Genomic DNA, 12,969 nt, shown 5'->3' with positions numbered 1-12,969 from the left:
ATCTTTCCTGCAGCACTACACACAAGCCACAATATCGGCCATGGACAGTGGCCTTTAACACACCCACGGTTGATTGTCCCGGAGCTGGGAGGGTGGAGCTGTGCAGAAAGGGAGAAGTTAATGCTTCCTATTCGACCATCTTTGAAGCAGGCTAGGAGCGCCCCTGCACGGCCCAGCAACCCAGGGCTTCCCTGGCGGGCCGGCGCACACTAGTGACGTGGCGCAGCCCTCCCTCAGCAGAGGTCCCGGAAGAGCACAGCTGGGAAGGGGGAACTGCTTGGAAATCCCAGGGAACCCACACCAATACCAAGGACTTGTGGGTCAGTGGCAGAGAACAGCCTTAAATCTCTGGGAACACCTGGGAGGTTTGATTATTAAAACTGCCCTGCCTGCCTAACCACCCAGACACACACCCCACATTCAGGGCGGACAGCACCAGCAACACACCCAAACTTGGTGCACCAATTGGACCCAAGAATCAGACCCCCACACACCACAAAGACAAAGTGGGGAAGAACTGACTTCAGCATGCCCTCCATTTCCTTTGAAAGCATAACTGGACACATCTTTAGCCCTTCATATTTCTACCAATATTATATTCATGACAATATATGTATTCTCTAAGAAATAGATACTTTCTCTAAAGTACGCCTCAATTCTTTTTGAGCCCTCACCAGAGTTACCTTTAACATCCATATTTCCATCAAGCCTCTCTTCAAGGAAATCTAGGCTTTTCCTATCATGCATCTGAAAATTATTCTAGCTTCTATGCATTCACTGTTAATGTGCAAAAACCTTATACTGTATTTAGAAATCAGGGCAGGGTTGGGGGAATATACCCTTAGTATAGTAAAAATTTTTATTAGTTCATTAAAAATAATATTAACAACAGCAGAAGGAATATAAATTTATCATGCAAATCAGAGTATTTTACTTTGAAAGATAAAATAGTGTGGCAAATACTTGTGTTTGATTTCAGGAAATTTAGGAGAAAGGTAACCCTCATCCCATTCATAAAACTAGTGTTCATCCTCCTTTCCACCCTCTTTCACTTCTCTTCACCCACTTTGTGATGCCAGAAGAGACTGATGAGAAAGTAATAAGAAGATGTTCACAGCTGTGGATTTGCAGGTAACGAGAATAGCAAATTGGGAGGGCATTATTTAAGTAATGGATACTATATGAAGATAAGGAAAATGGCACTGGGAGAGAGATGGGAACATTGCTAAAACTTTAAAGAGGGAGTAACTTAAAAAAAAAGAGAATAACAGTTTACATATGGAAATCTCTGAAAGTCAAAAGAGTTAAAGCGTCCCCTCTTTTGAGTGGTTCAGAAGTACAGTGCAGGGAAATTAAATCGGGATCATCATGATTCATTTCACTCTGCAACTCTGCATGGTTTGGAGAAATTATTTGATTGCTTTATTAAAGAAATTCTTAAACGTTTGTCACATTCTAGTAGAAAAGCAGACTAGAGAAGTAGATGAGATGGTAATTTATAACACATATAGAGAAAATTTTTCCTCTAGTCATTTAGTGGATGTAGCACACACTCTCATTTTAGATAGCTTTGGGATGAAGTAGGTAGCCTTGCAGAGGTCTCCTTGCCTGTTCCCAAGGGGTTGTGAGAGGCATCTTGAGAGGCAAAAAGGAAGCCTTCTACAACCACCTTCACACATCTTGAGTCAGTTAGCACGGTCCTAGATGCAAGTATATTCTGCAGAAGCCACCACCCAAAAGAGTCTTCAGCAGGCACATGGGCTTTATCCTTTCTTCCGTGCCATGGTTGCTTTACTATAACTGGATCAAGGACCATGGTTGATTTCCAGCCTGCATCAATAGTCTCCCCCTTACTTCCTGTTGTACCATCTATGGCTGCTCTATCGTTGAGAATACTTCCCTTCTTTGCTGATCAGTGAGGAGGTATTTATTCATTTTCTAATGCCCATATGATGAGTGTGGTGGAGATCATTAGTTCCCTGCCCCCAAATTCATTCCCCCTTTCTTCCCAGAACATTAATATCTGGAATAAATATGACATATGAAAAAATACTGGATAATGAGGTATACATAGAAGTGTTGTTTGATGTGTCTAGGAAGTGTCTTTAAAGACGGAGAACTATACCCACATCCCTACTCCTGCTCCTCACTTCTTCTGTATGGAATTCAGAAAGATGAGTTGAGCCTAACCGTGGATTTTAGACCACAAGGCAATGCACTAAGGATAGCAGATAGGAAGAATGGAATCCTGGCAGCATTATGACTATGGAGCTCCCATTCTAGCCCTAGAAAGCCTACCCAAGTCCTCTAAAAGGAAAGAAAATAAACTCTTTATGCCATTTTTGGAAGAGGTCTGTGAAATGAGCTTAACCTAATCTTAAATGTAGACAATTTGCTTGCACTATCTCAAAAGTCTTTGTAGTTGCATGAATTTAGAAAATATTCTTACTCTGCTAATAAAGGTATAGAAATTCTAATACATACTTTTATTTTTAACCTTATGTACATTTCATATCTTAAATTCTTATAATTTATTTTAAATGTTTTTTAAGTTAATATTCTTTGACAGTCAAATTTGAAGAGTATCTGAAACCTTGTAGTAACACTGAGTAACACACTTCCATGGTTTTTCTGATACATGTTAAGGCAGATATAACACAGATGTCAGTTTTCTCAGATGCGCTCTCTTTAATACCAGTATCAAGGTTGGTACAAAGACCAGTGAATGAGGTTCCACAATAAATCCATTTAAACCGAGCATATTCTAGGTTGTTAATTTTGTTAGATATTTGGTAGCGTGAGAGAAGAGCAGTGGTGTCTTAGCAACTCACATAGAATTTCCTCATAGATATGTTTCAGTCAATTCTTTTTTCCTGGACCCCAGTTTTAGGGCTTGTCTTCCTTTTCCTTATTAGGCAGAGAATATTTTCCTTCCATAGGAAACCTGGGCAATACTGTCTAAATATTTTATCAGCAAGGCCAACATATTTCCCTACCAAAAGTTATTTTGCAAGCTTCCAAGAAGAAAATGCTTGTCAACAAAGGAATGAGTGATGTCCTAAGTTGAATACCAAAGAAAGCTCTGAGAAACCATTCCATGTGTATTGCATGATTTCTTTTTCCTTAAATGATGGTAAAAGACATAGGATGCTGAAATGAAAGACCTTATAACTGTTTCCTAACAGTAAGAGCAATTCAAAATTTCCTTTGAATATGAAAAATCTGTGAAAACACCCAGAATGCTAAGTACCTAGAGAGTCTACTGGGCACACTCATTGTATAATCTTTTCTGCCTCCCCACTGATCCCATGAATATAGTGGTGATGGTTGTTTTTTCTTCTCTTTAAATCTATTTCTTTCCAAACATTCCTCCAAAAATTTTGCAAAGTGTGGCATAGTCTGTCTGAGGATACCCCTGCTTTGATAGCCATAAAATAACAAGACTTTTCTATTTTAAATTTATTTTATTAGTCACTCTAAGAAAATAGACAAGGGTAAGAAAAATAGGAGACCAGTACAAAGGTTGGTACAAACTCACCACTGACTGAGCTTCCACAAGGCATTTAATTAAACCAAGTATATTATAAGTTTGTAATTCTGTTGGGTATTTGGCGGGATGAGAAAAGAATGGGTGATGTCTGAGAGAGGATCAGATTGCAAAGGTCTTAGCAATTCAAGAAAATTTCCCATTAGATCTGTTTCAGGTAAGTTTAGGTAAATTATAAAGTTTTATGTATTCTTATATTATCTGAAGCTTTCTTCTAGCCCACTTAATTTGGGGGCATTTTTACACAGAAATAACTAATGGGAAGAGGAGAGTTACTTAATCTCTCTGTACTTCGGTTTTGTTAACTGAAATGAGAGAGGTAATCATAAACCTATCACATAAGTTATTGTGATGATTAAAAGAGAATTATAACATACACACATGTACAACTAATATATAATTATAGGACAGAGAGAAGAATACTCTAATCAACACTTGTCTCTTCAGTCTCCTTTAATCCAAATGAGTTACCAAGTCATTTTTATTTTCATCTATGCCATTGATTTTTGAAGAGTCTAGGCTAGTTGTTATTCAGAGTGTCTTTCAATATCAGTATGCCTGCTTGTTTTCTCATGATTAGATTTAAGTTAAAGATGTTTGGAATGAATTGCACATAGGTAATGATTAGCCCAACTTTTATTACTAGGACATAGATCAAAAGCTTTAGGTTGCTGATCAGTATAGAGATTTGTTGCTTTGGAGTTAAGTGACAACCCCTAGGACAATGAACTGGAATAGGGTCAATTGATATGTGGTAAGATTTATGATGATGATTATAAAGAAGATTTATAATGATGCCCCACCTTCCCATAACAAGATTCCAATCCCCTGGTTATTCAATCAAACACGAGTCTCCTGTGAGACTAGTACTAGGTACTCCTGTGGAAGTACTTTGCAGATGGAGTTAAGGCTACTAATAACCTTAAAGTAGGTGAATTATCCTGGATTCACCTCACAAGAGCTCATAAAAGAAGAAGTCAGTTAGAGAGATGTGGCAAAAGAAAGAGGTAGAGTAGATATGAGGCAGAAAGTTATATTAGAGAGATGTGAAGCCAAGAAAGGACCTAACCTTCCATTGCTGACTTTGAAGGTGGAAGAAGAGGGGTGCAGCCAAGGCATGCAGACAGGCTCTAGAGGCTGAGAAGGGCTGCCAGCTGAGAGTCAGAATGCAATAGGGACCTCAGCCCTACAACCTCAAGGAACTGAATTCTGCTAGTCAGCTGAATGAACTTGGAAGAGAATTAATCTCCAGAGCCTCCAGAAAGGAATGAAACTTGGCTGTCACCTTAACTTTGGTTTTGTAAAACTAAGCAGAAGACACAGCTGAGCCATGCTATACCTGAACTTCCGACCTGCAGAACTGTGAGATAACAAATTTGCATTGTTTTATGTCGCTGTTTATGATAATTCTTTAGAGAGCAATGGAAAGCTAATACAATATAGGATGTAGATGTTGTTCCATTCAACAGGGTCATTTTAGTGATGCTTTATATTTTAATTTAGTGAAGATGGGTCTCATGTGACTCTGGGTCACTTTAGATAAGACATAGCCTTCTTATTTTATTGTGTATGCACCATTTCCTTCACCATTAACTGGCTTGGAGCTGGGCATATTAATAGAAAATCAATAAGTATACATTGAGTGCACCAAGTTTCCTTAATATTAAAATAATATATCCTAACTGCTAAGGGTATATAAAATTGGGCATTGAGTTGTTTTTGCATCTTATTTAGTATTGGACATCATCACCCATTCTTTTAGGCCTTGTATTTTATTTGTGTGTGTGTGTGTGTGCATTTGGACACTTAGGAGAAGTCAATTGTAAATTGAACTCCCAGGTTAGCATAATCAGCAACTTTTCTTAAGTTAATATAAATTTAAAAGATAGTCCCCACATCTGTTTCTTATGTGCTTCTTCCCACTTAGTCACCACTCCCTCTTTCAGCTATAAAAAAGTCCATTTGCTATATCAAGGTTCTTCAGAACTTTCACAAACAGACATCAGCCTTACCTGCTTCTTATTTCTTATGCTATCTCAAGCTTAATAATTTCTCTTAGTGCCATTCTCTAGAATTCATTTTTATATTCTATAAATATTTATTGTGCACTTAGTATGTTCTGGACTCTGTTTTAACTCTTTGGAATAGATCAGTAAATTCACTATAAAAATGTTAATTTATTTCCCATATGCTAGCAGTGAAAAAATTGAAATTTAGCATTTAAAAAAATACCACTTCCAATAGTACCCCCACAATGAAACACTTTGCTATAATTCTAATGAAATAACTACAGGATCTATATGCAGAAGACTACCAAACACTGACTGATGATTTTCTTTTTTATTCTAAGTAAATGATTAGATATCCATTGATTAGAAGAATCAATGTTGTTAAAATGTCATTTCTTCCAAATTTAGTCTATAATTTCAAACAATCCTAATTAAGATTCCAGAAAACTTTTCTGCAGATATCAACAAACAGACTATAAAATGTACATAGGAAAGCAAAGACACTAAAATAACCAAAACAATTCTGAAGGAGAACAAAATTGAAGGGCACTCTTTAGCTGATTTCAAGATTTACAATAAAGTGACAGTAATCAAGACAGTGTGATATTGGGGGCAAAGTTAGAAATATAGATTCAATGAACAGAACAGAGAACCCAGAAATAAACAGATGCCAATATAGTCAACAGATTTTTGATAAAGTTAAAGCAAATTCAGTGTAGAAAGGATTTTTTCTCAACAAGTGATGCTGAAATAATTGAATGTTTATAAGCAAAAATTAACCTTGACATAGACCAACACTTTTCTAAAACATTAAGTAAAAATGGATCAAATACCTACCTATATATAAAACACAAGACTATAAAACTTCTAGAAGAAATCATAGGAGAGAATCTAAATTCTTTGCAGGTGAGATTTTTAGAAATAATACCAAAACAATGATCTGTGAAAGTAAAAAATGATAATTTAAACTATATTAATATTAAAATTAAACTATTTTGCTCTGTGAAAAACACTATTAAGAGAATGATAACACATGTGACCAATGGGGAGAAAATATTTCAAATCACATTATGTGATAATGGACTTGTTTCCAAAATATTCAAAGAACTCTTAAACCTCAAAATAAGGAATCAAACAAACCAATTGAAGAGTGTACAAATGGTCTGAACAAACACCTCACCAGAGAAGATATATGGATGAAAAATAAAAATAAGAAAATATATCCAAGGTCATTTGTCATCAGGGAAATGCAAATTAAAACGAGATACCACTACACAACTATTCAAATGGCTAAATTCCAAAAAACTGACAATGTCAATTGTTGATAGGGATGCAGAGTAAAAGTAACACTCATTCATTGCTGGAGGGAATACAAATGGCACAGTCACTTTGGAAGACAGTTTGGCAGTTTTTTTAAACTAAACATAAACTGACTGTATGTTTACATACAGCAATCATGTCTGTGGATGTTTACCCAACTATTTTGATAACTTATGTTCTAAAAAACAAACAAACAAACAAAAATCCTATATGCAAACACTTATGGCAGCTTCATTTATAATTGGTCCAATTGGAAGCAATCAAGAAGTTCTAGAAAAGCTGAATATAAAAACAGTCTGTGTTATGTCCATACAATGAAATACTAATCAGTGGTAAAATGGAATGAGCTATCAAGCCACAAAAAGACATGGAATAACCTCAATTGCATACTGCTATGTGAAAGGAGTCAGTCTGAAAAGGTTGCATACTGTATTATTCTTATAATATTTGGAAAAGAAAATCTGTGGAGATGAAAAGTAGAAGAGTGGTTGTCAAGGGTTCATGGAGTTGTGGGAGAGGAGAATGGTTGAAGCATAGGGAAATTTTTAGGGTAGTGATTCAGTACAGTACTGTAGTGATGGGTAAACTGCACTATTCATTTCTCAAAACCCATAGAACTTTACTGCACAAAAAGTGAATCTTAATATAGGCAAATGTATATATTACAAACTAGGTGGAGATGTAAAGATAGATAACATGTAAAACAGAATTAAAGTTGTATTATAATTTACCAGAAGTGGGGAAAAAGAGGTACTTTCCTAAGTAGCTTTGGAAATGACTGGAAACTGTAAAGCCATAGAAAAAAGGATTATATAAAAGCACTATACTCTAGTTAGTAAGGTTTTACCTTGGGGGATATATGTTAATGATAACCAAGCAACTGTATTGTATACCAGAATTAAGCAAAAAAGGTAAATGAATGACTGATGGTGGGAGCCATGTTTCTTACTATTGGTGAGAGAAATTACAAATAAGCAAAGGGGAAAGTCTAGAATAAATCATTTGATATTGGGTTAGATTCAGAGACATTAGTATGAACATATGTATAATTTAATATAGATGAAGATGGATAGTTATAGATATATGTGCATACATAAGTTATTATGCATACATATATATTTTCTAGCACTGTTGAGAGAACCTAGAAGCAATGACAACCCAGTAGCAATGAGAACACTCAGCACCCAGTTCTTGGTTTCTAATACCATTCTTCAACAAAAGGGAACAGGGGTCTGTTCAGAAATTATTGATTGCATAGTTGTGACAGGAAATATAGATCAACTGCCTGGAAACTTTGTCTTATACTCTTATTGAAATGCAGAGGAATGGGAGGGATTTGAACAGACAATTAACACAATTGGATTTATGTTTGAAAAAATCACTCTGGCTACTCTATTGGAAATAGATTATAGGAGGTTAAGAGCAGAAGCAGAGAGATTGGTTAGGTGATGCTTGTATTAATTCGGATGACAGAAGATGGTAGAAGTAGTGAGAAGTGGTCAGATTCTGGATATAATTTGAAGGTGTGCTAGAATATCCTGTTTAATATGACATGAAATGTATGTGTAGGGGTGTATGCGTGTGTGTGTGTGTGAGAGAGAGAGAGAGAGAGAGAGAAAGAGAAAGAGAGAGTTAAGCCCAAGGGTTTTGGTCTAAGCTCCTGCAAAGTATGAAGTTTTCATTTGTTTATTTCTTTTAAACTGAGATGGCTAAATACTAGGGGATGAGAAAATTGGTATGAAAGGGAGATAAAGGTTAAGATATCAGTTGTGCACTTGAATATTTAGAGTTATCGATACGCTTCCAAGAAGACTTAGGCACTGGATATGTCTGTGCTTAAGGCTAGAAATCTGGGATAAATATATAAATTCGAGCATACTTATCATCTTCCTGGCAAATAACCAAGTGAGTACTTAGAAAAAAGAGCACTAACACTTAATCTTTGGGCACTCCAACACTAACTGTACTTTAGAGCCACAGTTCTAATCCAAAGAGATCTAAAATACAATCTTTGCTAAGTTGAATTTTAATACTGACCATCAAAGCCTCTTTAAGGCTTTGATGAAACAAGCACAGAGGTTTTTCTTTAAGAAACAAGCACAGAGGTTTCTCTTTAAGAAACAAGCACAGAGGTTTTAGACCCCCATGAGATACCAGTTGTCAAATATATATATTTGACAAAGACCTTTCATAGCCATTCCCTAAGCTTTCCACAACTTCCAAAATATTCTGATAATTGAAAAAATGAATTTGTTACTCCGCAGTGTACGATTATTAAAACACACATTTTCTTTCAAAATTACTTCTTTTTGCTTATAAATCCATGCAAATTTTGCATTTTATTTCATGACAAATCTTTGTTTGCCTTTATGCAAAATAAAAACTCCCCAGATATACTAGCAAAATTGATTTTCTATGACTATACACCATGCTTAGAATATGTCTTTAATTTTCCCTCTCACACAGCTGTCTAACCCCAGGATTTAGGTAGTTTGCCTTTAAATCAAGGAATATAAGTAACCACAATAGTTTAATGGCTTAATGCACAGGCTCTCAAGCCAGATTGCTTCCAATCATGCTGCTCCACCATCTACCTTGGAAGCATTTTGTGACCTCTTCAGATGTCAGTTTCTTAATATGTAAAATAGAGTTAACAATAATACTTAGTTCATGGGCACATTGTTGGATGCTATTGGAGATAATTCATTCATGATACTTATAATGCTTGTAATAATAATTAGTTATTGTTTTCATATGTAACTAACAGCATCTCTGACATCACTGCACAAATGTAAAATATTTAGGCAACAGTTTCTTATCAAAACATCTGACACATAGAAATTACTGAATGTGTAGCTTTTATTCTGAAAATTCTGATTATTAGAGAAGAAGCTGCTTACCTCCATAAATCCCAGATGAAGTTATTTTTAAAGCCTGCTATACTATTGACTATTTCACAGGTACTGTTATTTCCAGGAATTATAAACAATTTATAAAAATAATTTATTTTCTGTTCAGAAATAGATTGTGGTGATGAATGAATAACTATATGATCATACTGTGAACAGTTGATTGTATACCATGGATGATTGTATGGTATGTGAATATATTTCAATAAAACTGAATTTAAAAAAATAAATAAATAAAATAATTTATTTTCTTTTATGAAATACATGCATAGCATATATCAAACTTGAAAAAATAAACATTTTCTACTATGGTTTTCTTTATTTTTGAATTATGTTATAATTAATAATTTATAGATAATTATAACAGCAATGAAATTTTAATATATGCATTAATAATTTAATATTCTTTGTGTGGTAACAATTTCTTTAGTTCATTCCATGCTTCAATATTTGACAGACATTTCTCTGAAGATAAAGATTAAGACTTACAGTTTTATGAAATGAGGACAACTGATTTGAATTTCTGGCAGAGCAATTTCACAAATTCAAGTTTTAAGTGCTGCTTTGCAAAGCTTACCAATCTTTTAACTGAAATCATCTTTTTTTTTTCTCCAAGCACTCTCCATTTTTTTCTGTCACTGTTTTCAGTCTCAAATTTAGAGTGTAAGACTAGCACCCAGGGACTATTTCAAATTCATAATATAAATACTGAAAAAGCAATTTAACATTTCAGAAATATTTGCTGCACTGACAGATATCCATAAGTTACGATATGCTTATTTGTCTGCCCCGCATAGTGCCCGTCTGCTTAAAAAGTTTGATTAGATACAATATTGAAGGTCCTTCATTAAATGAATTTCCAAATCTTATTCAAGCTTCACTGAACAATTCACTCTAAATGAGAGTTCAAGTAAGCTTTTTGCTCTCATTGATTTGCAAAACTTCTATGTTTTTAAAATGATCTTCAGAGAGAAAGAAGCCAAATGGGCTGAAGTCAGGTGCTTGCTGGTTTTTACAATATAGCAACTGTCTATGCAGCCTACTCTTGGCCCTCTAACAGGTGGTCTGCCTGATTTTTAAGCCATGGCTGTGATTGCTGAAACCCATAAAGTTCTACTAAAGTAAGAAACTGCAACCAATGTGCACAAATCAGGGCTTGACAAGCTGTAAATATGAGACAGATGTGGGGGCATAAATTAGAGTACAAACTTTGGAATTCAGCAGAATAGGAGTCAAATCTTGATTGCATTATAAATTGTTTGAATTTGGAAATATTTGAGTCTCTGGGCTTTGTTTCCCCAGTTGAGAACTGGAGATAATAAAAGCTACCTCTCAAAATTGTCAGGCAGATAAAATATGTTTATGTGTTGTATTAGTTTCCTAAGGCTGCTCTAACAAATTACCACAAGCATGGTGGCTTAGAACAATAGACATTTATTCACTCACAGTATGGAGAACAGAAGATCAAAATCCAGCATGGCTATACTTCTTCAAAGGGCTCTGGGGAGAAGCTGACCCTTGCCTTTTCCGGCTTCCCTGATGGTTGTCAGAGTTCCATGGTTGAGGCTGTGTCTTCTCCATCTTTACATCCCTTTTTCCTCTTGTGTGTGTCTCTCTCCTTCAGCCCTTTTATAAGGATACTGTGATGGCTTTTAGAGCCCAGCTGGACTCTAGGTTAATCTCCCCATCTCAAGATCTGCAACAAGCCTTTTCCTAATAAGGTAATATTCACAGATTCTAAGGATTTGATATGGATATCTGGTGTGTTGAGGGGGGACAGTTTTCAGCCTATCACATTCCTTTACAGGGTCTGATACTTATGAGCACCAATAAAAAGTAACTGCTTTTATGAAATGTATTATTACTCACAGGACTGACCTTGTGCTGCCCCAGGTGAGGGAGCCATTCAATTTAGCAGCTCAACTCCACATGGCATCTAAGAAAATCAAAATGAATATGTTTTGTTTGTTTGTTTGTTTGTTTTTAGCAATCTAATTTTATTAGTGGGGTGGAAAAGTGGCTTACAAGTTATCTGCCTTGAATCCACAGAGTTTCAGGCTCTAGACCTGAAGTCTATCTGCCAGCTGTAATCTGAAACAGCTCCTCCCCAAACCAAGTGTATTTCTAGGAATTTTTCTCAACTTTTAGTTGGTACTCAGGTCAGGATATGGGTTTCAGTCCTCTTGAATAGTGCCTTGGCAGAAGGCCTGGCTTAACTATCCCTCCTTTTCTATCAGACTCTTTCACTATTTGTCCCAGCTGCTGGCTAAAGTTTTGTTTGAACCTGGATCATTCATACTACCCAATCACAATAATCTTGCCCTAGCCCCAAGCTATTGCCACCACCATCCTGAGGATGAACATCACCAAACCTATCAGAACACAGAGATCCTGGGTTGGGCTGGGGGGCACTCGGGCACACTGGAACTTAGACTGCTGCACAATTCTGTAGTCAGGCCATTTCAAAGTGTCCCTTTGATTCTTATTTCTAGCTGGTGTCCTTACGGGGTATAGATGTGACTGGTAGCCTGGGTACACAGTGCTCTAGTGGAGAGCACTGTTGGCCTTCTACCCCACAGCAATCACCCCTTCTTCCTTATTACCACCACACTGCTTTGCTGGGACAGCAGTGTGCACAGTCGTGGGTGTGAATTTCAACCAGTGTGGTCTAATTATGCTAATCTTACTCCCTTTTACCAGTGATTGTTCCAGGTGCAGCCATGTAATCTAATTTTTACCAATCAGATATAAGAAGAATACTACTGAGAGGATTCTAGAAAGATTATTCTTCCCAATAAAAAGAGATCTAACAAGGAGAAAACACTTTTTGCTCTTCCACCAACTCTTACTGTTTCGAATATTGTCAGGAGGTAAGAAGATTCAAAACCTAGAGCTTAGGGAATGATCTTTCAAACATTAGATGATAAATCTGGGAATGAAAGCCAAGGAAATGATATAAGAGAGGAAGCAGGGAAGACCCTAGATTCCTGAAAGCACCACTAAGCATAGCCCTGGGCTTTCAGTTTTATAATTTTTACTTAACTCTGAATTTGGTTTTCAGTTACATTTAATCAGAAACCCTAATTTATTTAAACAATATTAATAATAACTTAGAGTTAATTTTAAAATTTGTATTAGTATTTAAGTAATCTAAACCTTCGTTGCCAAAAAATCCAATGAATCA

The 12,969-nt window shown here is 35.9% G+C and overlaps 1 long non-coding RNA gene across 1 annotated transcript in view; it reads right to left on the bottom strand.

Annotated features, from left to right (window-relative positions):
* LOC119507361 overlaps positions 1-11,686 on the bottom strand; it is a 42,102-nt gene extending 30,416 nt beyond the window's left edge. The window contains exon 1 of the long non-coding RNA XR_005211217.1: positions 11,664-11,686. This is a non-coding gene — a long non-coding RNA (uncharacterized LOC119507361). The remainder of the gene's footprint in view (positions 1-11,663) is intronic.
* Positions 11,687-12,969: the final 1,283 nt, after the last annotated feature.

Source organism: Choloepus didactylus, chromosome 12, assembly GCF_015220235.1.
Source record: "Choloepus didactylus isolate mChoDid1 chromosome 12, mChoDid1.pri, whole genome shotgun sequence".
Lineage (NCBI taxonomy): Eukaryota > Metazoa > Chordata > Mammalia > Pilosa > Megalonychidae > Choloepus > Choloepus didactylus.
The sequence above is the reverse complement of the archived record's forward strand: the minus strand, read 5'-3'. Positions and strand labels throughout refer to the sequence as shown.